The sequence below is a fragment of the Mustela erminea genome, chromosome 13 (assembly GCF_009829155.1).
Source record: "Mustela erminea isolate mMusErm1 chromosome 13, mMusErm1.Pri, whole genome shotgun sequence".
Lineage (NCBI taxonomy): Eukaryota > Metazoa > Chordata > Mammalia > Carnivora > Mustelidae > Mustela > Mustela erminea.
Genome location: NC_045626.1, coordinates 65974602 through 66002380, shown reverse-complemented (window position 1 = coordinate 66002380; position 27779 = coordinate 65974602). Strand labels below are relative to the sequence as shown.

The following is a 27779-nucleotide window of genomic DNA, read 5'->3' as shown; positions in this document are numbered from 1 at the left end:
AGAAATAGTGAATTCCATGGGCATCGGCACATGGCAGCATTTTTCTGATGTGAAATGTGAGCCTTGGACAGAATCCACACTAGGTGAGGCATTCAGTAAGTCTAAGGATTACAGTTTGAGAAGAAGCACTTCAGGAAAAGAAAGCAAGTTCCTATCCAGAATAAAAATTTATCCAACTAACGACAGAGAAATCCTGTCCATGATAGAAGAGGTCTAATGTCATTCATCTGCCACCAGGCTCCTGGCTGATTCCCAAGGGAATGGCCTCATCCTGGGAACTCTGGGTTGGTCTCTGCTCTTAGCAGATTGGACCATCAGAAGTGGCCATAGCCATGTCAGCTTTATGAGTGGACAAACCTAGGGATTATTCCATGAATAACCTAAAAAACTTGCAACATGGCTACTTTGCTATAGGCCCACTGGACAGGTTCAAGAGTGGATGGACAAGAAGGCTCACCACTCTCTGAAGAATGTCATATTACCCACCTGATTATGAAAAACATTTCCCTTTGAGGACACATTCTTGTGGGCATTTTCATGGAACACAAATAGCTCTGTGTTCATTTGGGGGTGGGGTCTCCTCACACATCTCCTCCTCAAACATCTTTCATCACTTTCCTTTTTGTGTTTCTTCCAAGTCTCTCACCATCTCGGCCAAACTGAGTCCGAGACTAGGTTAGAAAAAAGCCACTTCTGTCCTTCTCTCTGTCCAGGTAAATAAAGCAAGCACTCTGCTCAAATGATGACTTATTGAAACATTGTCCATATTGTGCAGGGGTGTCCCAGATGAGGGCTGCAGGACTAGTATTGTTAACTAGCGGAGTTGGCTGCACATCAGACAGGAACCTCTTAAACCAACCATGGTTTTTCCTCTGGGCCAGCTGTTCATAGGATTGTCCCCACTGGGTCATAATTGTGCCATACAGAGCAGAGACAAAGCAGTATGTGTTGGGGTCATGGCCATCAGGCGTTTTCCTCACACATCTCGCCTGTGCCTTCAGGACCTGGGGAAGCCTGATCTCAAATTTACCTCTTCTGCTGGATGATGGAGAGCTGCTGAGAATGCACAATTTCATGGCATGGTTGGACCTAAAACGTTCAGTTTTTGCAGGCAGCTCAATCACATAGAAACTTGGTGGCTAATAAGGAACATACACTCTCTATTAAGGTTCAGTAGAAAGTCTAATTGTGTACCTGTTGAAGATTTCTAATAATGCAGATGTAAAAAAAAAATTGGTAAACAGTCCATCTATTTCAGTTCTAGGAGCACTGTCTTTGATTGGAACCAATGTGCTCTGTCAAAGAGTCTGTTTACTAACTTGGTCCTGCCATTCATTATGGTAACCAGGCCCACCCTATCATTGGTGATAAAATTGAACTGTATGTCTCCTTAAAATGCAAAAACTAAACCTTTTGCACACAATCCAGAGTTAAGAATCTCTAAAAAACATACATGTATATACCATACATAAGGGTATATATGTACACAAATATATCTCAAACATACAGCAGACGCAATCCGTATATATGTGCACACACACAAGTATATCATATATGTGTGTGAGTGTAAATATATGATAGAAAGGAGGTATGTGACAGGAATTTGATGTCAGGATGAAACACACACACACACACACGTGAGCCAAACAGAAGCCACAGTGACTGTCAGCTACAAACCGGCTCCTGTTCCCACTCAGTCTGTAGCGAGGTTCGCCCAGGGCTCCTCTCGACTCACCTTCCCTGGAAACATACAACATGAGAATTATATCACACCTGCCACTGAGTTTTTAACTTTTGGGAAAATATCGCCTTGGAACTCAACTAGCTTTGAATCACAGACACCTAAGGTCCTCGCTGTCCCTGTGTCCTCACACAAAGCAGACACTTCCTAACAGGGACAGAATCTAAACGCACTTCAGTTCTTGTCCCTTTTTCCCATCCTGACAGCAGTCCCACAGTCCTCTCTGCAGACAAATCTCTCCCCACACACGACCTGCCTGTCATTTTGTCTGATGTGACTTCATTCTCATCACCCAACACTCTCAAGGTTCTCCTATCATTTAATTAATTGATTTTTTGTATCAGTTACTATTTCAACTGGTCAGGAAGTGTTTAATGCAATACATGCCCATATTAATCAGGAGCATGAACATTCAGGCAGCTATTTTCTTGCAGACAGAGTAAGTCTGAAGACAGATGGTGGTTCTCCAGGCACTACCACTTTTATGAGGTCCCATATACTCTCACTCTCTCTCCCACCATCACTACTATGGAGACTTTGCTTTGCCTTATTTTTGACAACAGACCTCAGGATGGCTGCTGCAGCTCCAGCTATCACAAATCGGTAGAAAATAAAGAGCATTCATTTATCTCAACTGTTTCTTTCACTCACAGACAAAACTGCTCAGAAAGATCCCTAGCAGAATGACACATTGATGGGTTAGCTCTGGGCCACAAGGTCAACGCTGACCTAGACAGACCTTAGAATAGCAATAGTGAGTTTCTCGATGACTATAAAAGATGCAGGTAGATGGGGTTGGTGACCCCAGTGTGCTGTCTCACCAAAGCAACTCTGTCCCCAGTGCTGCTCTGCCCAAGGCAGGAACCCAAGAAAGACTTGTGTCTTATGCCCACTAACCTTCCAGGATGAAACCTATGGGAACCAAGCTGGGTCTGAATAAGATTTTGTTGGTTGAGTGTTCTATAGTCTCTGTCCTTAGAGCAGGAGCCATCATCACACTATTTGGTGCTCCAGCAGTCAGATCAAGTGAGACAGTCCCAGAGTCCTGTGTCTCCTGGTGCTCAGCACCAAAACCACAGCCATGACCACCACCACCCCCAGAGACATGAGCCCTGATACATCAGATGGGTCCTGCCTTCTCTTCACTTGAGCCTCTTTCTTTTTTCATGGGTAATATGACTCCTTGTACCTGGTCTTGATGCTGGCAGGAGCCCCACAGACACGAACAAATCCTCCCCTGGAGGATGCATGCCAGCAGTGCATGGATCAAGGGGAATCAGGATGTGCGCACTGGGTCATGAATCTCCACCTGGACAAAAGATTTCCCTGCACTTCCACCTGCCAGTGTGAAGTGGCAACTAGGGAGCAGCAGAGATCACCTGGCAAAGCCTTAGGGGTTCTAACTGGGAGGATTGTTTACCAGGATCAGAAGGTAAAGGTATAGGTTTACTACACTATCCCCTTTGCTTGGATGTAAAATTCTGACTCGGACATAACAAATATCATGGAGGACAAGGGGTGTTAGAGAGGAGAAGGGAGTTGGGGTAAATTGGAAGGGGAGGTGAATCATGAGAGATTATGGACTCTGAAAAACAATCTGAGGGGTTTGAAGTGGCGGGGGGGTGGGAGGTTGGGGTACAAGGTGGTGGGTATTATAGAGGGCACGGATGGCATGGAGCACTGGGTGTGGTGAAAAAATAATGAATACTGTTGTGCTGAAAATAAATAAATTAATAAAAAAAATTCTGACTCAGAGTCTCTCATCTCTATCCTGTGGAATTTGTCTCTGTCTCTAGCACAGGTCCAGGACTTCATGATGCTCCACCCCATCCCCATTCCTGCTACACTCTGTCACTGTGAATCCTTGCTCAAGCACCGGGTCTGTCCCTGGCAGGGAGGGCACCCTGGGGAAACTGAGGCACAGCATATATGACCTGCCCCAGGAGTTCTCCGTTGGCACAACTCCTTCAGCACATCAATGGCTCCCTAAAACTCCATGTGCTGCTGGCAAGGGAGGAATTTTATTCATGTTCTGATGTTCACCAGTATAAACCAGAAGTAGGACACACACTGACCTATGATCCTATAGTACCTACAGAGGAAACATTCTATGATGGGTTCAGAAAATGCAGACAGACTCCACCTCACAGCTGTGATGATACCTCCCCAGGAGCCAGGTCAGGACATGGAGAGGGATAGGGTTTGGACCCCAGACTGTGGGAACACAGGGTGAAGGAAAATAACCTGGGCTGAGGTTGGGTTTGCAGAGCTGTCCTCCCATCTCTGTGACCCTTGGAGCTGAGCCCATTTCTCTCTCCCTCTCTCTCTCTGTGTGTGTGTGTGTGTGTTTGTGTGTGTGTGTGTGTGTGTGTGTGTGTGTGTGTGTGTGCGCGCGTGCGCGCATGTTTGTGTGTGTTATGTTAGTACCTGAACCTATTTCTAAAACCACAAGGCTCCTCAGCAACAGCCCCTGAACTTGGGCTCATTTGCATAAGCACCAACTGTCCCAGCAAGGGTTTAAAAGAGGCCTGGAAAGAACCCTGTACAACCTTGAGATTCAGGGAGCAGAATCGAGGCACCTGCACCATGGCCTGGGCCCCACTCCTCCTTGTTTTCCTGGCTCACTGCACAGGTGCCCAGTCTTATACCACCTCATCCTCAGGTTCTGGGACAATCTTAGCCCTGACTCTGAGCTCAGCCATGGACTGCCACTGGGGGGGTGAAAGATCTCAAAACCCTCCTTTGGGATGTAATATCTCCCCACTGTTCTCATTGGCTCTGTGTGACCCAAAAGGGCTACACCTGCCCATGGAAAGGGGAAGAATAGTTCTCATTTGTTCAAAGGTTCCATCTACTAGGCCCCAGATCAAAGAGGACAGCAGGGTAGAAATGACCTAGAGAATCCCTGAGATTTAAACCAAGGGTGGGAGTGCCCAGGGGACGACACCATGGCTGGAACTTACTTCTCATCTCTTCTCTTGCAGGCTCCATGGCCTCATATGTGCTGACTCAACCACCCTCAATATCGATGAACCTGGGACAGACGGCCAAGATCACATGTGAGGGAAACTACATTGAAGAAAAAGTATTTACTGGTACCAGCAGAAACTGGGCCAGTCCCCCGTATTGATTATCTATAGGAATAGCAACCGACCATCAGGGATCCCTGACCGGTTCTCAGGCACCAACTCGGGAAACATGGCCACCCTGACCATCAGCGGAGCCCGTGCTGAGGACGAGGCTGACTATTACTTTCAGGTGTGGGACAACAATGGTAATGCTCACAGTGACACAGACAGATAGGGAAGTGAGACAAAACCCCCATCCCTGTCTTTGTCACTCTCTCCTCCAGCCCCAGGAGGCTTGTGCACAGAGCAAGGAGCACTTCTGGCCCAGGTTCCCTCATCTGAGATCCCCATCCCCCTCCACATCCAGCCCTCCAGGCAGCTCTGCACAGGGAGGGTCAGGAGAATATTTACAGCTGACAGCACTAAGCTGCCAGCTTCTCTGGGCCTGAGTGTCAACTGCTGACAGACAAAGGCCCTGGATAGAAAAAGACACAGGGAGAATTCTGTCAGGGGTCATGATTTCTTGACATGTGGTTTTGAAACTGATTTTGAGAAAAATTGCATGAAGTCAAGAGAACAGATGAGGAACTTATGAAAAAGGAAGAGCAAACGCTTTCCTCGTTTCCACCCGGGCTTGTGTTAGAATGGTACCTTCCTGGAAGTGGGAGACACAAGAGAGAAATCATTTTCTCCTCACAAAAGAATGGTGAGGACAATTGGAATCTTTCATCTAAAATCCCTTAATGACCTGATCAACCATAAACAGGATCTTTGGTGGAATAATCAGGAATTTTTCAGGTGAAAGGATCATGAAAAGTTTCCTCTAGAGAATTAGAACCTGGAGATTCCCACTAAAGCCTTCTTCAACTGGAAAATGAATCGCCTGGCAGCACCCTACCTGGTCAGCAGGGGAGGCATTGTGGCCAAGCGCAGCAGCGCCCCCACAGGCAGCAGGCAACACTGAGAGCATAAACTGTCTCCTTCAGGACCTGGACCGTTCTGGCTGAGGTTATCCCTCATCCCCACTCAGCCTGGGCAGCCTTCCTCACCTGGTGAAGTGGACGGCTACTGCCTTGCACCTGCCAGCTTCTTCTCTTCTCTCTTCCTCTCCAGGGACAGGGGACCTGCACTCCTCTACCTGTCCTCCCTTCCTTGTCAGGTGCAACTCTCCCTCCTGCTGCCAGTCAGCTCACCCAGTCTGTGGGCATTGGGGAAAGCAGTGACAGGTTGTCCATGTGGGACAGGACAGAGGGACCAAACCAGAGGCACATGTTGCCCCTTATTCCCCCTGTGCCTGCGGCTCGATAAGGGGGGAGGGGAGGAAAAGCAACTACTACCCTGAGTGTCCTCAGCCCCCAGGTGAGCTAAGGTGTAACGGGGCTGGTCTGAACTCACCTTGCATTAAACCTGTCCCCACATCAGCAGCTTACTCATGGAGGCTCCTCTATGTGCCCAGCAGCTGCCCCGAGGACCTGATTTATGACCTGGAAATTACCTCTTACCACACCTGACACATCCCTCTGTGCTCAGAATGCTCACCTCAGGAGAAAAGTCCACATGAGCCCTGAACTGAGTTGGAATCCCAGGTCCCTCAGATCCCCCACCTTCCTTCAGATTCTCTACAATGGTCCCCAAGGGCACTGACTAGGTTTTTCCCACTCGTGTCTCACTTCTTTCTTCTTCCGGACCTGAGAGCAGCTCCTGGACTCCCTTTTCAGGATGGGCCCTGACTGCTGATCATGGAGCAGCCTGCCTGTTCGGTTCTGTCTCATCTCTGGATCCATGTTCTCCAGCACAGAACTCACCACTGATGCCTTGGTCCCCATTCCGCCAGGAAGGCTTGTCCAGCAAGAGCACACTGATGAATAGCAGAGACGTGAAGAGTGGAGCTTACTTTCCTCACAAAAAGAAGTCTGAGGTAAGAAGGTTGTTTTTCTTAGGGGATCACCAATCCCCTGAGCACCCACAGTCTTGCCAGTGTTCCCTCCCCTTTACCCCACAATGTTGGTTTTGCTTCCATTCGTATTGATGATGCACCCCCAGGAAGGTTCAGCTCCAGCTCCTACCCCATGTTCCTCAGGAAAGGTGCTGCTGAATCCCATCTACTTTCTTCCTTCATGACAGCAAGCTTCATGAGAATATCCACCCATTACCTTACATCCATGGTCCACACTGGGCCACATGGTCAAGCCTGGCTGCCAGGGACCTGACAAAAACAAGCTTCTGAATTCCAATTATATGTAGGTGACAATGTACACATAGAAAGAAGTCTAGTCTCCCACCTGGTCTGCACACCAGTGTGTCTATTATTGGGTCTCACCCCCAAGATGGAAAGCTCTGAGAGAAGACTCTGTGTCTTCTTTGGGTCAACACCTGAAGGGGAACGTGAAAGACAAAGTAGGTGAGAATACATGGTTTATAGGGGACATTCTCTTGTCTCTTTGGGGATTGAGCCGCCAATGCCCCCTGTAGGTGCTGCACACACAACTGGCAGCAGAGAGAACCAGGCCATGAGTTCTGTGTACCCCAATGTCACGCCAAAGGACCACCTGCATGACCTCCACCACCCCCAGAGACATCAGGAGGATGGGAATGCCTCAGGAGGGCCCTGCCTCTTCAGTCTCTAATAAGACTCTTCCTGACTCAATGGACCCCATCATGGCTGGTCTATAGCTGGCACGGGTCACACAGTAGAGAGGATTTCCTCCCTTCTGGTCAGCACTTCATGCATCAGGGAATCACAAATTAATCAGTGGATTCTGAATCTAATCTCAGACAGAGGACACCCTTGCACCTCCAGCCGCCCTCATGGAACACCCAACAGGGGGCAGCCATCTGGACATGGGAAAAGTCTGAGCATCAGAAGCTCTAATATGCAGGGACTAGTATTAGGACCTATCACCTGAAGGAAAGGTGTCCGTTTCCTGGAGAATCTTACTTCACATTGATTTCCAAATCCCACTGGCTCCAGGTCTCTTAGCTTTGTTTTTTCTGGATTTTCTTACTCTTCCGGCACAGGTACTACAACTGTATTTCACCAGCCCATGACAAAAATACGATCACTCCCCAATGTTTTTGCAAGCAGTATTCTATATGAGACGGTCAGCACACTGGGGACCCTGAGGCATGCATCTCTGTAGTGCCCCAGGAGCTCACGTGAAGGACTGAATTTTATAGAACTGCAGGGACTCCTGGGATACTGTATATGCCCTTGGCAAGGGTAACGTTTTAATGGGGTCTGCCTCTCAGGAGCTGTGCTTGGGTTAGGACACTACCCCCATCTTTGCCTTCTCATTTCACCTGTAGAACAGGTTCATAAAAATCACACTGATCTCATTTCTGAGTGCTGCTATGACCAGACCTACCCAGGACTGAGGCAGGACATAGTTGAGGGTAGAGATATCATCCCCAGATATGGGACCAACAGTTGAAGAAGGATATCTTTGGCTAATGGTTGGGTCTGCAGATGCTGCCCCCCACCCTTCTGCATGCACCTTGGTGCTGAGCTCTTGTCTCAAACTACAAGGCCCCTCATCAGCAGCCCCGAGACGTGGCTGATTTGCATAACCAGCAGGTTTCTCCAGCAAATCAATAAAAGTGGCCTGTGGGGAAAACCTGCCAACCTGGGCCTTGGGGAACCCAACTGGGTCTCCTCTACCACAGCCTGAACTCCTCCTGAGCCTACTATCTCTCTGCAGAGACACTAAATCCATGCTCACACACCTCCAGTCCTTCATATCTTGGAAAAGCCTGGACCTGATTCTGAGCTCAGCACGGGGCTATCCATGGTGGGCAGGATATTCATGATCTTCCTGCAGGATGAGGGGCTCGTGGTCTAAAACTGAAAGGACTACGGTCACTGGCTCTCCATGATATTTGAAGGACTAATCCTGCCAAGAGAAAGGGGGTGGAGAGTTCTTTAGATCACAGGCTCCATTCCCCTGTCAGGCCTATGGGCCCCTGGGACTGAGATTGGGGTGAAGGGGAACTCTGTGTTCCCACAGAATTCCAGGAGTTTAGGCTAGGCAGCTAGGAGTATCTCCTGGGAGTGGGTCTGTGTATTCCAACCCACATCTCATACTTTCTCTTTCAGACCTCTTGGCCTCCTACCTGCTGCTCAGCCCCGCTCAGTTTTGGTGACCCTGAGACAGACATGTCCCAGGATCACCTGTGGGGGAAACAACACTGGAAAGAAAGATGGTCAGTGGTACCAGCAAAGCTTGTCCAGGACCCCCTGAAGATTATCCATGATGATAGCAACTAGGACTAAGGCATTCCTGACCGATGCTCCAGGTCCAACTCGGGAACACAGCCACCTTGACTATCAGGGGAGCCTGTGCCAAGGATGATGCTAAATATTACTGTCAGTCATTTGACCACAGTGGTAATGCTCACAGTGACACAGGCAGACATGGAGGTGTGATACAAACCCCTTCCCCATCAGTATCACTCTTCTCCAGCCCAGGAGGCCTGTGCACAGAGCAGTGAGCAGGTCTGAGCAGGTCCCCACATCTGAGATCCCCTGAGGTCCCATCCCACCCAGCCCACCAGGCAGGCTCTGCACAGGATGGATCACAGAGGAAATGCACACAGGTATTAAAACTATGTTTCACCTGGAAATAGGATGAAGGAATGACTGAACAGGTTAGAAAAAAGATATGGGCACTGGGTGTGGTGCAAAAATAATGAATACTGTTATGCTGAAAATAAATTTTTAAAAATTAAAAAAAAGAAATTTAAATAGAAAAAAAAGATATGGGGACATTCTTTAAAAAATAAATTTTTTTAAAGTCCCAAAATGAAATTTACATAATCAAAATACACTGGGTGACAAAACTATAAGATACCTAGTAATAAACCTAACCAAAGAGGCTAAGAATCTATACTCAGAAAACTATAAAGTACTCATGAAAAAAACTGAGGAAGACACAAAGAAATGGAAAAATGTTTCATGCTCATGGATCGGAAGAACAAATATTGTGAAAATGTCTATGTTGCCTAAAGCAATCTACACATTTAATGCAATCCCTATCAAAATACCATCCATTTTTTTTTTCAAAGAAATGGAACAAATAATCCTAAAATTTATATGAAACCAGAAAAGACCTCGAATAGCCAAAGGAATATTGAAAAAGAAAGCCAGAGTTGGTGGCATCACAATTCCGGACTTCAAGCTCTATTACAAAGCTGTCATCATCAAGACAGTATGGTACTGGCACAAAAACAGGCACATAGATCAATGGAACAGAATAGAGAGCCCAGAAATAGACCCTCAACTCTATGGTCAACTAATCTTCGACAAAGCAGGAAAGAATCTCCAATGGAAAAAAGACAGCCTCTTCAATAAATGGTGTTGGGAAAATTGGACAGCCACATGCAGAAAAATGAAATTGGACCATTTCCTTACACCACACACGAAAATAGACTCAAAATGGATGAAGGACCTCAATGTGAGAAAGGAATCCATCAAAATCCTTGAGGAGAACACAGGCAGCAACCTCTTTGACCTCTGCCGCAGCAACATCTTCCTAGGAACATCGCCAAAGGCAAGGAAAGCAAGGGCAAAAATGAACTATTGGCATTTCATCAAGATCAAAAGCTTTTGCACAGCAAAGGAAACAGTTAACAAAACCAAAAGACAACTGACAGAATGGGAGAAGATATTTGCAAACGACATGTCAGATAAAAGGCTAGTGTCCAAAACCTATAAAGAACTTAGCAAACTCAACACCCAAAGAACAAATAATCCAATCAAGAAATGGGCAGAAGACATGAACAGACATTTCTGCAAAGAAGACATCCAGATGGCCAACAGACACATGAAAAAGTGCTCCATATCACTCGGCATCAGGGAAATACAAATCAAAACCATAATGAGATATCACCTCACACCAGTCAGAATGGGTAAAATTAACAAGTCAGGAAATGACAGATGCTGGCGAGGATGCGGAGAAAGGGGAACCCTCCTACACTGTTGGTGGGAATGCAAGCTGGTGCAACCACTCTGGAAAACAGCATGGAGGTTCCTCAAAATGTTGAAAATAGAACTACCCTATGACCCAGCAATTGCACTACTGGGTATTTACCCTAAAGATACAAATGTAGTGATACAAAGGGGCATGTGCACCCAAATGTTTATAGCAGCAATGTCTACAATAGCCAAACCATGGAAAGAACCTAGATGTCCATCAACAGATGAATGGATAAAGAAGATGTGGTATATATACACAATGGAATACTATGCAGCCATCAAAAGAAATGAAATCTTGCCATTTATGATGACATGGATGGAACTAGAGGGTATCATGTTTAGTGAAATAAGTCAATCGGAGAAAGACAACTATCATATGATCTCCCTGATATGAGGAAGTGGAGATGTAACATGGGGGGTTAAGTGGGTAGGAGAAGAATAAATGAAACAAGATGGGATTGGGAGGGAGACAAACCATAAGTGACTCTTAATCTCACAAAACAAACTGAGGGTTGCTGGGGGGAGGGGGGTTGGGAGAGAGGGGTGGGGTTATGGACATTGGGGAGGGTATGTGCTATGGTGAGTGCTGTGAAGTGTGTAAATCTGGCGATTCATAGACCTGTACCCCTGGGGATAAAAATACATTATATGTTTATAAAAAATAAAATTTTTTAAAAAATAAATAAAATAAAATAAAATCAGGCAAAAAAATAAAAATAAAAAAATACACTGGGTGAGATTGTCAGCAGATGATGCTATAAAAGCAAAGATTAGTGAACTTGAATACATGGCAATAAAATGCATAAACAATGAATTCTGGAACACTGTAAAGAATTTTAATAAATAAATAAATATTTTTTAAAAAACCCTGAAACAGAGAGAGAAAAACTGGAATAAATGAATAAAACCTCAGTGCCTAAGACAACTTCATGCAGCCTAAAGTGTGTGACTGGAGTAACTAGGGGAGAGAAGATGGGGAGACGGTGTTTAATAAAATGACGAAGAAGTATTTCTAGAAATAATAACACCAAATATTCAAAATTTGGTGAATGCATAAACCAACATATCCAAGAAGCTCAATGAAGCTCAGGCACAGGGAGCATGAGAGACAGCACAGGACACATTGTAATGAAATTGCTACAAACCAGTGATGCAGACACTCTCACAGCCAGAGAGGAGAGTCATGTTCCCAACAGAGGTCCCAGCATCATGCTAAAAGCACATTTCCCATTTCAAGCCGTGTGAGCAAGAGAACAGAGGAGCAATGTCTGAAAATACTAAAAGAAGAAAATGTATAAACCTTGATCTCTACCCAGTGAAAATGTCATTGAAAAATGAAGATAAAATAAAACTTTTCAGACTACAAGTATCACAGAATTGATCATCTGCACACTATCCCTACAAGAAATAGTAAAGGATACCCCTGTAGGAACAATGACATAGAGAAAAGTAAAATTATGAGAACATGTAAAAAGGATTAGATATCAGAGCTAGATGGATAAATAGGAAAAAAATTTATAGCTTGATGTCTGTAAAATGTAGTCAACTATTTAAGCAGAAATAATAGCAATATGCTTTGATACATAATGATTGTAAAAATGAAAATATATGACAATATTTGCAAAAATGACAGGAAAAGAAAAATCATGTTATCACACTCTCACTGTACCTAAGGAAGACTTTGGGCCATGAAGTACTTTGATAAGTTAGGAAATGAGGATTTCCACCCTGAAATAAGACATTAAAATAAAAAGATTTGAACAACAAAGAGTAAGAGCTGGTAGAGTGCCATCTTTAGCATTCTCCAGAGAATATGAACCCAATAGGGCATGTATCTCATATACACCTACATGTATATTCAAATGTTACACACAGAGAGATACAAAGGAGGTGACAGAGAGAGAGACAAGAGACAGAGAGAGAGAGAGAGAGAGAGAAACTTAAGTTAACAAACACATCATGCAGGGGAGCCTGGGTGTCTCTGTTGGTTAAGTGTCTGCCTGTGGCTCAGGTCATGATCCCAAAGTCCTGGGGCATCAGGCTTTTTGCTCAGCAGGGAACCTGCTTCTCCCTCTGCCTGCTGCCCGCCCTGCTTGTGCACTCATTCTCTCTCTCTCACTCTATCTCAGGCAAATAAATAAATAAAGGCTTTCTAAAAATATCAATGTAAAAATCAGAAATGATTACTAAAGGGACAAATACTAAGACTTTTTTATTATCTAAATCTCTTTAAAACATATGTCACTGTCCACCAAAATATAGTAACTATGTATGCTGAAATTTCTGACAGAGGTAAAATAATATGTAGGAAAATCACAGAGAATATGCTGAGAAGTGAGACACAGAAGGATCTTATCAGCTTACATTCTGTGTAACATGGCAGCATCATTGGAATGTGGACTATTGCAAGTTACTGATCATCAGACAGGAAGAAGTTATAGCTTGTAAGGAGAAGTAGATAAAATGGAATCATATCAAATGCTCCATTAATCCAAAAAAGATACATGAAAAGAGGGAACAAAGCACACATGGGACAACAAGAAAATAAGGCGAGATGCTATATTGAAGGAATACTACTAATCACATTCAGGAAATGCTCTAAACACAATTAAAGACAGGGATTGTCAGATTGATGTCACAGCAACGCCCAAGTGGATTCAGTGGATCAGAAACCTCCAGTAAAGGAAAGGACACTGAAATCTAGCAACATTTTAGGACAATTCTCACCCAACTCTGCTCCACAGTTCGAGGCATGAAACATTCACAGGGGGATGAATTGGGGATCTCAGGATCCTGGGATCGAGTCCCACGTCGGGCTCTCTGCTCAGCAGGGAGCCTGCTTCCTCCTCTCTCTCTCTCTCTCTGCCTGCCTTTCTGCCTACTTGTGATCTCTCTCTGTCAAATAAATAAAGAAAATCTTTTTTAAAAAAATGAATTGAATCCTTAAAATAATCAGGATGAAAGTATTGTTATGTATTTCACACACAGAGAGAAAGGAAGAAATAATCTGAGTGCACATTCCATGAGAGCAGGACTAGAAATGCCCCCCATATGCCCCTTCCTTCCCCAGGATTTAAGATGTTCAAACGCACAGTGATAAGAGCTCCCTATGCAGCCCAGAGGGGAACACAACCCCACGTGAACCAGATCCATGAAACTCACCCAGAAGCACAGGGATTCTCTCCACCGGCATGAGAAGGCATATCTTCAAGGGGACAAGTGAGGACATGAGGGAGGATTGAGGTAGTCAGGTTCTAATTGGGCCTCAGAAGACAGAACTCTGGGGTCCCCACTGTGACCTAGACCCTCTCCTGCTCCCCACACTATTTTCTGTCCGTGTGCTGCCCCTGGGCCTGTCCACAGGCTCAGCCCCCACAATATTCTCAGCATGACTCTGACCCTGAATTTAGCCCAGGGGACACTGTAGGGGAGGAACCGCTGAGAATGAGCACCCCAACCTCCTGAACCTAAAGACGCTGTGGACCTCAGGTGACTCCGTGCCCCCTGCAGAATGGCCAGGACATCACTGGCACTCCCACCTGCTAGGGGAGCACAGAGAGAGGACCAAACAATAATGCAGGGCAGAGCCAGCAGGACCCAGGCCAGGCCTCTGCACCGCCAAATAGCCTCCACCCTCCACAGATTCTCCAGCTCTAACCTCGGACACAAACCCACAGATTGTCCCCACGTGCAGGCTAAGGTGCTCCTTTAGAGAACAGCCAGGATGGGGATGGCAGTGAGTTCAGGACAGAAACCCTGCTGCCCAGCCTGGCCACCCTCCCTCCCTCCCATCCTGCTCAAGTCCTGCACCGAGGAGCCCAGGGTCTGAATCCAGCACACCTGGTATCCTCGACTCAACCCTCTTTCCCCTGTTTTCCTGGAAAGCTAGGAGCCCCGGTCCTCAACTTTACCTACTATGCAATGGGGAAGCTTAACTCATGTAAGAAATACCTTTTTCATATTAAATGATACAAAACATTAAAGAGTCTCTTTCATGAGAACGACTCAGTGAGGTCACAGTGAGTTAACCCCAGTGCTAGAGTCTCCTGTCCTCTAATGCGGGAATCAAAGGAAAAGTCTTCAGCTACACTGGGACCTTCTTCATGAGCAGCTGGATGCAGGTATGAATCAGGAGGTTCCCAAGTTCACCAAACCACAGATTAGGCTAGTTTACAGATCCTCCGACACCAAATTCCAGGATATATACCCCGGCATGAGGGAAGAGAGGTAGAAACAGCAATAACAAAAATAAAATTAAAGGTTTGCCTGCTCAGCAGAACTTAGCACCAGAAACATCACCTGTTGTTCTAATGACCCAACTACACGGATAGGGATCCAAGAAGCATTGGTCCTGATTCCTAAATACACAGGAACTGTGGCTGTGGGACATCACACAGGATTGTCTCGGCATAGACCCTTTTCAAATGCACTACACTGACCCATGCATTCTCCTTTCTGAAAGAAGACAACAGGCTAGTCCAGGGCATTTCAACCCTGGGACAAGTACAGGAATCCCACGTGCCCTGCCTCCTTCACCTTGTATATGACCTACTCTGCTGGGCTGGGCAGACCAGGGGGGCAGCTGCCTACGGGAGGCTGGAAAACCATGGTACACACCCTTTCTCAGGTGACAGGTGCTCTGGGGTGACCTGCAGGAGGGAAGTTCCGGGTCTGAGTCCTCCTCCACCAGCAGGGGGCAGCAGAGCTACAGCAGGAGCAGCAGGACAGAGGCTGCGCCTATCCAAGGAGAGCCTCACCCGGACACCAGACCTAAGGTTTAGCAGGTTGTCTAAGGTTCAGTCCTCAAAGACTCTCAGGATGATCCATTCTAACTCCTCAGGCTGCAAGGACCATGTTCTGAAGGTCAGACACACAGTGTCACCCACTGACGGGAGTCCTGACACAGTGAACATCTCACCTGGGAAATTCAGGTCTCCTCTCTGTCCACCAGTGTCCCCAGGGACTGACTCCCCTCTGCTGGGAACATCCAGAGACACCCGATGACTCACACTCTGCCTCTCCTTCCCCACCTCCACCCCAACTCAGACCTGGGGCTGTAGCTCCTTTGTTCAAGGGTATCTCAGGGGGCAGGAGGCAGAGCACTCAGGACCCTGGTCCCTGGGATGCAGCCTCCTTGTGAGACTGTCTCCAGAGTGACATGATTCTCATGACTGCAGGGACCATGGCTCAGGCTTTTGAGCTCACAACATATGGGAACATGTGATTATGTGGACTCTTACAAGACCACAAACCTTGAAGTTGTTTCTCATGGTTTTAGGCCCTTTGCATGTTTGTATAAAATATTGATGAAAAAATTACAAGGTATCAAATGGTTGACAATGCCAGTTGCTGGTTTGCTGTGGAATGGGGACTGTCATAGAGAAAACAGCACCATGTGTTTCCTTTGAGTGTTCCAGAATTCATTGTTTATGCACCACACCCTGGGCCCCAGGCAATACATGCCCTGGTGGGTGTTAGGGAGAGTTTCCTATTTTGATGTTATGCCAAAGATGGGAATACAGAGTCTCTGAGAGATGCAGAGGGGACAAGAAGCCATGGAAGGAAAGTAATGAGGTCACAGGACACCTCACCATGAATCAGGTGTTGTCTGCATCTCTCAGAGGGACCAGGCCAGCTCCATGGCCAGGATTCTGGAAGGCCCTGGGCCAGCCCCAGACAAACCCCAGGCAGAATAGGTACGGTCAGTGGTTGTGTTCAAACCACAGGAATGTGACCGTGATACCAAATTTGGAGACCAACGTTCATTTTCTGACCTGAGGGCTGCTGAAGAAGCTGTGGGATCCTTTCTTTCTCCCTAGTCACCTGGTCTGAGTTCATAAGTGGTTGGAGTCCCAGAGAGGAGGAAATTTGCATAAATACTAACACCACAGAGAAAAAGGCCTGAAAAGAAATAAGAGAGGTCAGGGTGAACCTGGCCCAGCTGTGGTTTTCAGAAGACAGAGCTCTGGGCACATCCATATGGCCTGGAGCCCTCTTTCACTCCTCCTCCCCACTCTCTGCACAGGTCTGTCCTCCGTCCTGCCCACACTCTCAGCCCAACAGGACCTGAGCTGAGACTGTGCCAAAATCTGAGCTCAGGCACAGCACAGCCTCAGTACTGGGATCCTGGGATGAGCCTGTGGACCTTGTTGCAGCCTCTCCTCTTCTGTCTTTTCAGGTTTAGCGGCCTCTAGTGAGCTGACTCAGCCCCTCCCTCAGTGTCAATTGCCCTGGGTCAGACGGCTACAATAACCTGCACTGGAGAGGAACTGGACTATGATTATGTACACTGGTACCTATAAAAGCCAGGCCAAGCTCCTTTGACAGTCATTTATGTTTATAGTGAGTGACACTCTGGGATCCCAGAGCAATTCTCTGGCTCCAAGTCAGAGAACACGGCCACCCTGACCATCAGGAGAGCACAGGCTGAGAATGAGGCTGACTATTACTGTCAGTACTATGGTGGCAGTAGTACTATTCACAGTGACACAGGCAGATGGGGAAGTGAGACACAGACCCCCTCCCCAACTGTGTCACACTCTCCTCCAGCTCCAGGAGGCCCATGCACAGAGCAATGAGCAGATCAGGCCCAGGTCCCCAGGACTGAAGTCCCCAATCTGTCCCTTTGCTCCAAGTCCTCCAGGCAGTTGTGCAGGGTGGACCAGCAAGGAGTTTGTAAACAGGGGTTAGCATTCCATTTCCTGTGGGACTGTGTGTGGAGGAAAGTCTACACATGTGAGAAGCAGAAATGGAAGACTTTTTTAAAAGAAGCTTTCTTTTAAAACTTCCCTAAATTAATGTCTGAAATTTCAAAACTCAGGGAATAGACTGACAGCAGATAAAATGCTGCACAAGAAAAGAATAGGGAATCTGATGCCATAGTGATGGAAAGTATACAAAATGAAACACACAGTGAAATACCTAAAATAATTAATGAAGGTTCAGTGCCTGGAGGATAACTTCATGCCACCCAGACAGTGGGCAAGTGTAGGGACTGCAGGAGGGAAGGTAAGGGATTAAAAGTTTAAAAAAAAAAATCTGTGAAGAAATAATCTGCAAAAAGACTTCAGATTTGGAGAAACCCATAAACCCATGTACCCAAGAAGCTCAACAAAGCTCTGGGACAGGGAGCATGAGAGACAACAGAGGACAAGTTGTATGAAATCGCTACAGATCAGTGATGCAGACACTCTCACAGGCAGAGAGGAGAGTCGTTCCCTACAGAAAACCATCATCGTGCTGGGAGCACATTTCTCATCATGAACCATGTAAACTGGAAAACAGGAAGCAATATCTTCAACATACTAATAGGAAATATCTGTCATCATTGGTCTTTACTGATGAAAAATGTCACTGAAGAGTGAAGCCAAAATCAACCTTGCTCAGACAGCAAATCTCCCGGAAGTGATCACCCACAGACCCTCAGCACAAGTGACAGAGAAGGGCACACCTCAGACAGAAGGAAAGGGTGACATATGGAAATGTGAGTCTGCCCAAAGTATAAGAAGCTTCAGAAATCATATCTACATGGAAAAACCTAAAACAAATTTTAGTGGTTAGTGTCTGAAATTCAATCAAGTGCTAAAAGCAAGACCAATAACAATATGTTTGATTCATAATGGAGGAACAGGTAACATATGATGATGAGAGCAGAATTAATGACGGAGATGAGACCATGTTATGACGTCCTTATCCTTCCTGAGAGTGATGCTGTGTCACTGGGGGTAACTGTGATAAGGTAGGGGGTGAGGACTGCAAATCTACTAGAAACCCACCGTGGCCTGGACCCTCTCCTACTTCCCCTCCTCACTCACTCCCAGGTGCTGACAAGGTGCTGCCTGCAGCTCAGCTCCCAGAGGAACCTGAGCATGACCTTGAACCTGAAGTCAGCCTGGAGGGTACTTCAGGAGTGGGACCCAGAGTCTCCTGAACCTAGAGGCCTGTGTACACTGCAGGACTCATTGACCCCAGTACTGGGGCCAGAAGACCTTGTCAAGCCCTCCAACTTAGAGGACAGAGAGGACCAAGCTATAATACAGAGCAGATCCAGGAGGACCCAGGCCAGGTCCCTGTAGGCCAAACACTCTCTAATGTCCCTAAAGATTTCCCAGCTCTCACCTGGGATAGGACCCTGCTGAGCCTCCCCATGTGCAGGCTGAGGGGACTCCCTTACAGACCAGGCCAGGATGGGGATGGCAGTGAGCTCAGGATAGAAGCCTTGCTGCCCAAACTGGTCTCATCCTCCTACCTTCCCATTTTGCACAAGGTCTACCCCAAGGAGCCAGGGATCTGAATCCAGCACACCTGGGCTCCATCCTTGAGTCACCCCACTTTCCTCTGCTCTCCTAGGAATCTTGTCTCCCTGGACTTCAGCTTTGTGTGAAATCAAGTGAGGAAGCTTATACTGATGTTAGAAACACATTGTTTCCAAATTCAATGATGTACAAACATTGACAGAGTTATGAATGAAACAGAGACTGTGGGGTCTCAGTGAGTGGGTGATGGGCTGGGAGTCTCTTGTCCATTCTTTGCAGAAATCCAAGAAAAAGCCAAAGTGTGACTTCCCTGTTTCATTCAAATCACCTAAGAGGCTCATGTAGAAATCCTCCTTCTCCAGAGCACTAGTGCTATGAGTTGTAATAGAAACAGCACTGGCAGAGATGGCAAAAATATGTTAATGAAGATTTAGGTGCATATGTAAAGGTTAGTGCTAAAAGGATCTACTTGTTACAATGTACCCAGCGAAACCCACTGGGATGCAGGCAGCATTAGACTCGATTCCTAAATGGAAAGAAAGGTGTGCCAATAGGATCTCACAAAGGTTTCCTGGACTGTGACCCTTTCAAAATACACTACACTTTACCCTGCACCCACCCTGTTGCAACAGCCAGTGGGACAGGTGAGGGCATATCAACCCCTGGACAAAAGGAAGGAATCCCACCGGTGCTGTCTCCGGCACACTGTATGTGACCTTCTGTGCTGGTCTGGGCAGTGCATTGGAGGCAGCTGCCTGTGGGAAGCTGGAAAGCCTGGTCACACCTCTTCTCTGGTGACAGGTGCTGTGGGGTGACCTGTAGGAAGGAAGTTTCTGGTTTGAATCCTCCTCCACCAGCAGGGGGCATCAGAACTACCTCAGGAGCAGCAGGACAGAGGCTGGGGCTGCCCAGCAGGGAGCCTCATGGGGACACCAGGCCTGGAAGTCAGCAGGGGTCCAGGGTTCAGTCCTAAGAAGAAAGTAGTGATGATCCATCCTTATCTCCTCAGGCTCCAAGGGCTATGATCTGAGGGTTAGACACACACACTGTTACCCAGGACTTTAAGAGGAGTCCTGACTCAGTAAGTAGCTCATCTGGGAAATTCCAGTCCCTATCTCTCCACCTGAGTTCCCAGGGTGCTGACCATTCTGTGCTGGGCACGTCCAGAGATGCCCTGAGCCCTCACCCTCTGCCACTCCTGCCCCACTCCAGGCAGACTCTGACCCAGGGCCGCAGCTGCCTTGTTCACAAGTGTCTCATGGGGTGGGAGGTGGGGCACTCGGCAGAGACCCTCGTCCCTGGAAAGAGGGTCTGCAGCCTCCTTATGAAATGCTCTCCAGAGTGAAGTGATTCCAATGGCCTCAAGCTACATCTATGGTCACTGTGCTGTCCTTGCTTTCAGTGACAGAATCCAATCCCCAGGTGGGACCACTGACTATCCAGTTCCCAGCACTTGCTCCCTGTGCAAAGACATGACCTTGGGGACCCTCACAGAGACACAGAACTTGAAGTGAATCCCTCAGTCAGTGATGGTTTCTGGCACTTTTCACAATTTATGTGAGACATGGACCAAACAAACAAACAAAAAACAAAAGAAACAAAGTGTTGACAATGCTAGATGCTCATCTGCTGTGGGTTGGGGGGTGTCATAGAGACAGAAGCACCACCTGGAAATAGATCTACAACAGCAGGTGATTGTATAACAAGTAAATTCCCACATGCATCATGATGGACAGGTGTAATCATGAAAGAGTTTCCAATTCTGATGACATGCTGAGGATGGGACAAGAGATCCCCTGGGGAATTCAGAGGGAACATGAAGCAGGAGGGATAAGTGATGAGGCTACAGAATACCTTTCCATGAATCAGGTGTTGTCTGTAGCTCTGCAAGGGCTCAGCTTAGCCTCATGACCAGGCTACTGAAAGGCCTCCAGTGTTGACCCAGCTGCCCTGTGCTCACTGACCCTGGTCCAGATGGTCATGATCACGTGTCAGAGAGACAGTATAGAAATCTTCAGTGTACATGGGTACCAGCAGAATCCAGGACAGGACACTGGCTGGTCATATAGGACAATAGTAAGCTTCCCTCAGTGACTTATAACTGATTCTCCAGCTCCAACTTGGAGGACAGGGCCACCCTAAACACCAGTAGGACCAGGACCAAGGATGAGGGTGACTAGTACTGTCAGGTGTGGGACAATGGAACTAATGCTCATAGTGAGAAAGACAGACAGGGATATGAGACACAGACCCTTCCCCATCTGTGCCACACATGTCTTTAGCCTAGGAAGACTGTGGACAAAGAACAGTAGGTCTGACTCAGGTCCCCAGATCTGAGATTCCAAGACCTCTCTCCCAACATAGCCTTCCAGGCACCCCCTGCACCATGTGCATCAGGGATGCCTGTGCAGGATGCAGGATGTTGCTATCATGTTTTCTTGGCTACGGTTTGTTTGGGGATGGAAGACCTTGCTGGGATGACCGACAGAGACCTCAATGGAGATGAAAGAAAGTCAAAATGGCAAAGGGATGTCTGACCTGTCAGTTGAATAGAATCATTGCTGTGTCTCTGGGTAGAAGCAGTTCTCCTTTAGAACTAAGACCTCTATATCAGCAGAGTGTAGGGTAATGGTGACAGTCATAATTTTGTAGCCAGTCACTGGATATATCAGTGAGTGGGGTTGTTCCTAATTCTACCTCTAGATCACTGGACCCATGAGTCCTGACTATGGGGAAAATAGCACCATAAGTTGGAAACAGAAGGAGTGAAGGTAATGCCTCCTGGAAACTGTTGCCTCCACCCCACAAGGTGTTCTCCCATACCTGGCACAGTAACTGTCTTCAAGAAGACATGAATCCTCTTGTCATGCAGCCAGCTGTTTCAGAATGGTGAGAAAAATGGTAAAGCCAGTGAATCCCATGGCCATGGGCACACTGCAGCCCTCCATTTAATGTGAAATATGTTCCTTGGACAGAAGCCTCCCTGAAATACTAGACAGTGGGTGATGTATCCTGAAAGTCCAAGGGTAATACTTTGAGAGGAAGCATTGTAGTCAAAGGAAGCAAATCCTTATCTCAATAAAGCTCTGTTGCAACAAGAACAGAGCAATCCCTACCATGATAGTAGAGGTTTAATGTAATTAATCTGCCACCAGACTCCTGGCTGATTCCCTTGGGGAGGGTCTCAGAATGGGAACTTAGGGATGGTCTCTGCTATTGGTGAACTGGTCCTCACAAGCAGCCATAACCAGGTCAGCTTTAGTGGCTGGAAATCCGTAGTGATTAGCCCATGAATAACCACCCATTTTGCAATATAGGCACTTTGCTATGGAGCCCACCAGGCAACTTCAAGAATGGATGGAAAAGAAAGCTGATCATTGTCCCCAGACATGTCACATTAAAAGGACACATTATGGTAGAAAATTTCAGGAAGCATAAATAGCACCCACATCTATGTTCATTTGTGAATTTCTACTCACTTAACTCTTCCTCAAATGTCCTCACCAATTTTCTTATTGTGTCCTTTCAACACTGACCATCAGCCAAATTATGAGTCAAAGCCCATAGGTTAGAATAAAGCCACCTCTGTCCTTCTCTCTCTAGGTAAAAAAATAATAACAATAAAACAATTACTCTGTTCAAATGCTATCTTATTGGAGAATTTTCTTGTACCCATGTTATCTAGGAGTGTCCCAGATGAAGTTGAAGTAGGTATATTAACTATCAGAGTTGTCTGCATATCATTAGAAACCAACATAAATAAGCCTTGTGTTTTTTTCTCTGTATCAACTGGTCGTCTGATTATCCCCATTGGACCATAGGTGTGTATGCCAGACAAAAGATAATGGAGCAGGGATTGGGGGTTATGGACATCACCTCTTCCTCATTCAACTCACATGTTCCTTCAGAACCTGCTGAAGCCTGATCTCAAATCTATCTCCCCTTTTTGATGATAGACAGTTGCTGTGTATGCCCAATTCCCTGGCATGGTTGATCAGATGGCACCCAGTCCTTGCAGGCAGTCTGGTCACACGGTGATTTAGTGGCTAACAAAGAGCACATAGTCTCTGTTAAGGTTCAGTAGCAAATCAAAGTGTTGGCCAAAGGCAAATATTTCTATTTATACATATATTGTAAAAAGGTAAGCTGCCCATCTATTTCAGTTGTAGGTACTCCATAATTAATCAATACCCACGTCCATGATCAAATGGGTCTGATGACTAATTTGGTCCTGCTATTCATTATGGTAACAAGACCCAAATAATAATTTCTTTTTTTTTAAGATTTTATTTATTTATTTGACAGAGAGAAATCACAAGTAGATGGAGAGGCAGGCAGAAAGAGAGAGAGGGAAGCAGGCTCCCTGCTGAGCAGAGAGCCCGATACAGGACTCGATCCCAGGACCCTGAGATCATGACCTGAGCCGAAGGCAGCGGCCTAACCCACTGAGCCACCCAGGCGCCCCAATAATTTCTGATCACATGGAACTGCATGCCTCCTAACAATGCAAAGATTAATAACAACTTGCTGCACAATTCAGAGTTCAGAATCTCTAGAAAATACATGTGTATATGTTGTAAATTTGTTATATATTTATAACCAGCTGATATAGAGGAAAAAAACATAGGGTTGGTGTACAGAGGTTCCTATATGATATGCAGGCAATTCTGAGATTTAATAATATAAGCAGGCAACTCCTGCAGCCTCATCTGAGACCCACCGGCGTGCATCGGTGCAGGAGAATTCTTCAGTAAAGTACTGTGTGTGTGTGTGTGTGTGTGTGTGTGTGTGAGTGTGAGTGTGTATAGACAGATAGATAGATAGATACCTCTACAGATATACACACAGGAGATGCAATTAGTATATATGGGCACACACACTCACAAGTATATTCATGTATGAGTATGAGTGTAAATATATGATGTAAAGGACTGTGTAACAGGAATTGGATGTCAGGTGGAAACACACACACACACACATGAGCAACAGAGAAGGCACAGTGACTGTCACCTACAAAAGGGCTCCCGCTTTCCATTCACTGTGCAGGGAGGCTCACACAGGACTCCTCTTGTGACTCACCTTCCCTGGAAACATATGACATGAGAATTCTTTTTTTTAATATTTTTATTTATTTATTTGACAGAGATAGATCACAAGTAGGCAGAGAGGTAGGCAGAAAGAGAGAGAGAGAGGGAAGCAGGCTCCCTGTTGAGCAGAGAGCCCGATGTGGGACTCAATCCCAGGACCCTGAGATCATGACCCGAGCCTAAGGCAGCGGCTTAACCCACTGAGCCACCCAGGCACCCATAACATGAGAATTCTGACACATCACACCTACAACCAAGTTTTTGCTTATGGGAAATTATCACATTGGGATTCAACTAGTTTTGAATGGCAGACAGCTAAAGTCCTCACTGTCCCCATATGTCCTCACACAAACCAGACTCATCCCCACAGGGACTAACTCCAAACACACTTCAGTTCTTGTCCCTTCTTGCCATCCTGACAGCAGCCCCACAGTCCCCTCTGCAGACAAGCCTCCTCCAGCCTCTCTGCACACACAACCTGCCTGTCATTTCGTCTGATGTGACTTCATTCTCTGCACATCACCCAACACTGCACATGTTCTTCTATAATTATTTTATTAATTGAATGCTTTGTGTTAATTGTTATTCTAGGTGGTCAGGAAGATTTTAATGTGATACATACCCATCTCAATCAGATGCATGAATATTTATGTGCTTGTTTTTCTCCCACAGAAATAAGTCTGAAGTCAGATGGTGGTTCTCACCAATTCCATAAGGTCCCAAATATTCTCACTTTCACTCCCACCATCACTGCTAAGGAGGCTTTTCTTTTCCTTTTTGTTGACAGCAGACCTCGGGACAGCTGTGGCAGCGCCAGCTCTCTCAGCCAAGTACCAGAGCAAGAGCACTGTGTAAATCTAGTCTGTTTCTTTCCTTCACAAGAGTAAAATTCCCCCAAAAGATCCCAGCCACATAGCACATTCATTGGCCATCTTTGGACCATGGGGTCAATGTTGACCCAGTGGCACCTGAGAACAGCCATAGCGTGACTTCTAAATGAATACAGAAAACAAGATGCAGATAGAAGGGTTTGAAGTCCATACGCTATATCAACAAAGCACATATGTCCACTCTGCTGCTCCAGCCCCAAGACAGAAACTCTGACATAGTGACTATGTCTTGTTTGCAGCAATTTCCAGGATGGAATGTCTGCCAGAACAAAGTGGGTCTGAATAAATGTCTGTTAAGTGACATTTCTCCTGTCTCTGACTTGGAAGCAATAGTCACTTCTACCTGGGTTGGTCCTATGCCAGCTGCTGGCACCAGTAAGGGGCAGTCTCTGAGTCCTGTGTCCCCTAGTGCCAACCTCCAAAAACACATGCGTGACCACCCATACTTCATATGAGCCCTGCATTCTCCTCCTCTAAATGAGCCTGCTTATATATTCATGGGTTATCTGATCAGCACCTGCATGATCTTAAGGCTGGCAGGGACTTCTTACAGAAAAGCAATTCCTCAAAAGGAGCCTAAAGCCCATGGATCAAGGAATCGGGATCTTCTGATCAGAATTTCTAAACCAAATTTCAAAACTGACAAAGGAATTCTTGCACCTCCGGCAGCATGTGGCGTGGCCTCAAGGAGGCAGTAAAGATCACCTGACAAAGTCTCCTGGTCGAGCGATATGTCTGGGCATCAGGGGTTCTAACAGAGTGGGAGGCTTTGTCACCACCACCTGAGACCTAAGGGAAAAGTTATTGGCTTTTTATAATGTCACCTTTACCACTGACATAAAATTCTGGCTCAGTGTCACTCAGATCTGTCTCCTAGAATTTGCCAGTATCTTGCACAGGTCCAGTACTTCATACCTCTGCAACCCAGCCCACTTCTGCTAAAACCCACTGTCAAACCTCACTCAATCACTGCATCTATCCCAGGAACTGAGTGAACACTGGGGAGACTGAGCCACAGAATTTATGACCTGCCCTAGGACATCACCTACAGCACCTCAATGGCTCCTGCAAAACTCCACGTGTGCTTAGCAATTGAAGAATTTTCATTTTTCATGGTCACAAACAGGGATCTGGGCAGAAATTGCAAAGATCTAAGCTTCTTATGGTCACCCAGAAGCAAGAACAGGCCAAAATCAGGGAGGGGATTTCAGAACCAGCTGTGGGATAAGTGGGTGAAGCAGAATCCCCTGGGCTGAATGTAGGTCTGCAGGAACCACCCCTTCTTCCCTCTGTCCCTTGGGGCTGAACTTTCTCTGAAACCACAACACTCCTCAGCATCTACACTGGCTAATTTGCATAACCTGCAGGTATTACCAACAAGGGGATAAGAGGCCTAGGAAGGAATGTACCAGCCTAGGGCCTCAGGGACCAGAATCAGGGCACCTCCACCATGGCCTGGACCCCTCTCCTCTTCGGATTCCTGGCTCACTGCACAGGTGCTGAGCCCAGGCTCACACCCATCTAGACCCACAAAACTGTCACAAGCCTGACCCTGAAACTGAGTACAGTGGGGCTTGCCTGTGGCGGTCAGGATGCTCAGGAGCCAGCTGGAGGATGAAGGGCTGGAGGGCTCTGTGTGAGCCCTGAGGGGCTGCACCTGCCCAGGGAAAGAGGGTCATGGTCCTCTTTGTTCAAAGGCTCCAGCCACCATCCAGGCTCAGGTGTTCCAGGGGCTGACACTAAGAGGAAGGGTTCCCTGTATGCCCAGGGTGTCCCTAAACATCAATCTAGGTCACATAGGTGGGGGCTTCCTAAAGATGAGACCCAAATTTGTAAGCCCACCTCTCCTTTTCTCTCTTGCAGGTTCTGTGGCTGCCTACGTGCTGACTCAGCCTCCCTCAATGTCAGTGAACCTGGGACGGACGGCCAGCATCACCTGCAGTGGAGACAACATTGGAAATACATACGTTTCCTGGCACCAACAGAAGCCGGGCCAGGCACCTGTGACAATTATCTATAGTGATAGCAGCCGGCCCTCAGGAATCCCTGACAGGTTCTCTGGCTCCAACTCGGGGAACATGGCCACCCTGACCATCAGCGGGGCCCGGGCTGAGGACGAGGCTGACTATTACTGTGCATCATATGACAGTAGTAGGGATACTGCTCACAGCGACACAGGCAGATGGGGAACTGAGACACAAACCCCTTCTTCATCTGAGTCACACTATCCTCCAGCCCCAGGAGGCCTATACACAAAGCAGTGAGTAGGTTTGACCCAGGTCCCCAGGTCCAAGGTCCACAGGCTGCTCCCTCTTCTCTGCCCTGCAGGTGGGCTCTGCAGAGGATGTATGATGAATAACAAAAATTACCATTTAGTGAGATTCCATTTGTTTGAAGAGGCAGAGCATGACTGAATAGGTTCAGTGCAGATGTGGAGGACCTTTGTACAGGGCCACATCTCACCTCTGAGATGAAAACTGCAGTATCGTAGAGTAAAAATGCACAGGGTCACACTGACAACAGATTTGTTCCTGCAGAATGAGATTCCAAATTCAATGATGTCAAAGTAGTAACCATTCAAAATGTAGCAAGGCAAAAAAAAATTTAAATACTATAAGAAATGAACAGAGCCTCAGTTGGCTGTGGGACCACCTCATGCTGCCCACTATGCTTGTAACTGGAGCCCCCAAGCAGAAAAGACAGACAGGAGGGAAGAGAAAAGATGCTTAAAGAGGTATTGGACAGAAATGTTACAAATTTGGTGAAA

General features: G+C 46.7%; 4 protein-coding genes and 1 long non-coding RNA gene across 16 annotated transcripts in view; 4 read left to right on the top strand and 1 right to left on the bottom strand.

The window, feature by feature from the left end:
* LOC116571642 (immunoglobulin lambda-1 light chain-like) overlaps nt 1–27779 on the top strand; it is a 487065-nt gene that overhangs the window by 59676 nt on the left and 399610 nt on the right. The window lies entirely within an intron of this gene.
* Nucleotides 1–27779, top strand: part of LOC116571641 (immunoglobulin lambda-1 light chain-like) — a 1068967-nt gene that overhangs the window by 649541 nt on the left and 391647 nt on the right. The gene's annotated exons all lie outside the window — the stretch shown is intronic.
* The window catches only part of LOC116571643 (immunoglobulin lambda-1 light chain-like), a 569629-nt gene that overhangs the window by 154337 nt on the left and 387513 nt on the right, over nt 1–27779 (top strand). The window lies entirely within an intron of this gene.
* The window catches only part of LOC116571638 (immunoglobulin lambda-1 light chain-like), a 1139351-nt gene that overhangs the window by 748771 nt on the left and 362801 nt on the right, over nt 1–27779 (top strand). The window lies entirely within an intron of this gene.
* On the bottom strand, nt 6673–21017 carry LOC116571653. The gene is made up of 3 exons (XR_004277938.1): nt 20890–21017; nt 16555–16681; nt 6673–7182 (listed from the first exon to the last, which is right to left on the bottom strand). It is a non-coding gene; the product is annotated as an uncharacterized LOC116571653 (long non-coding RNA).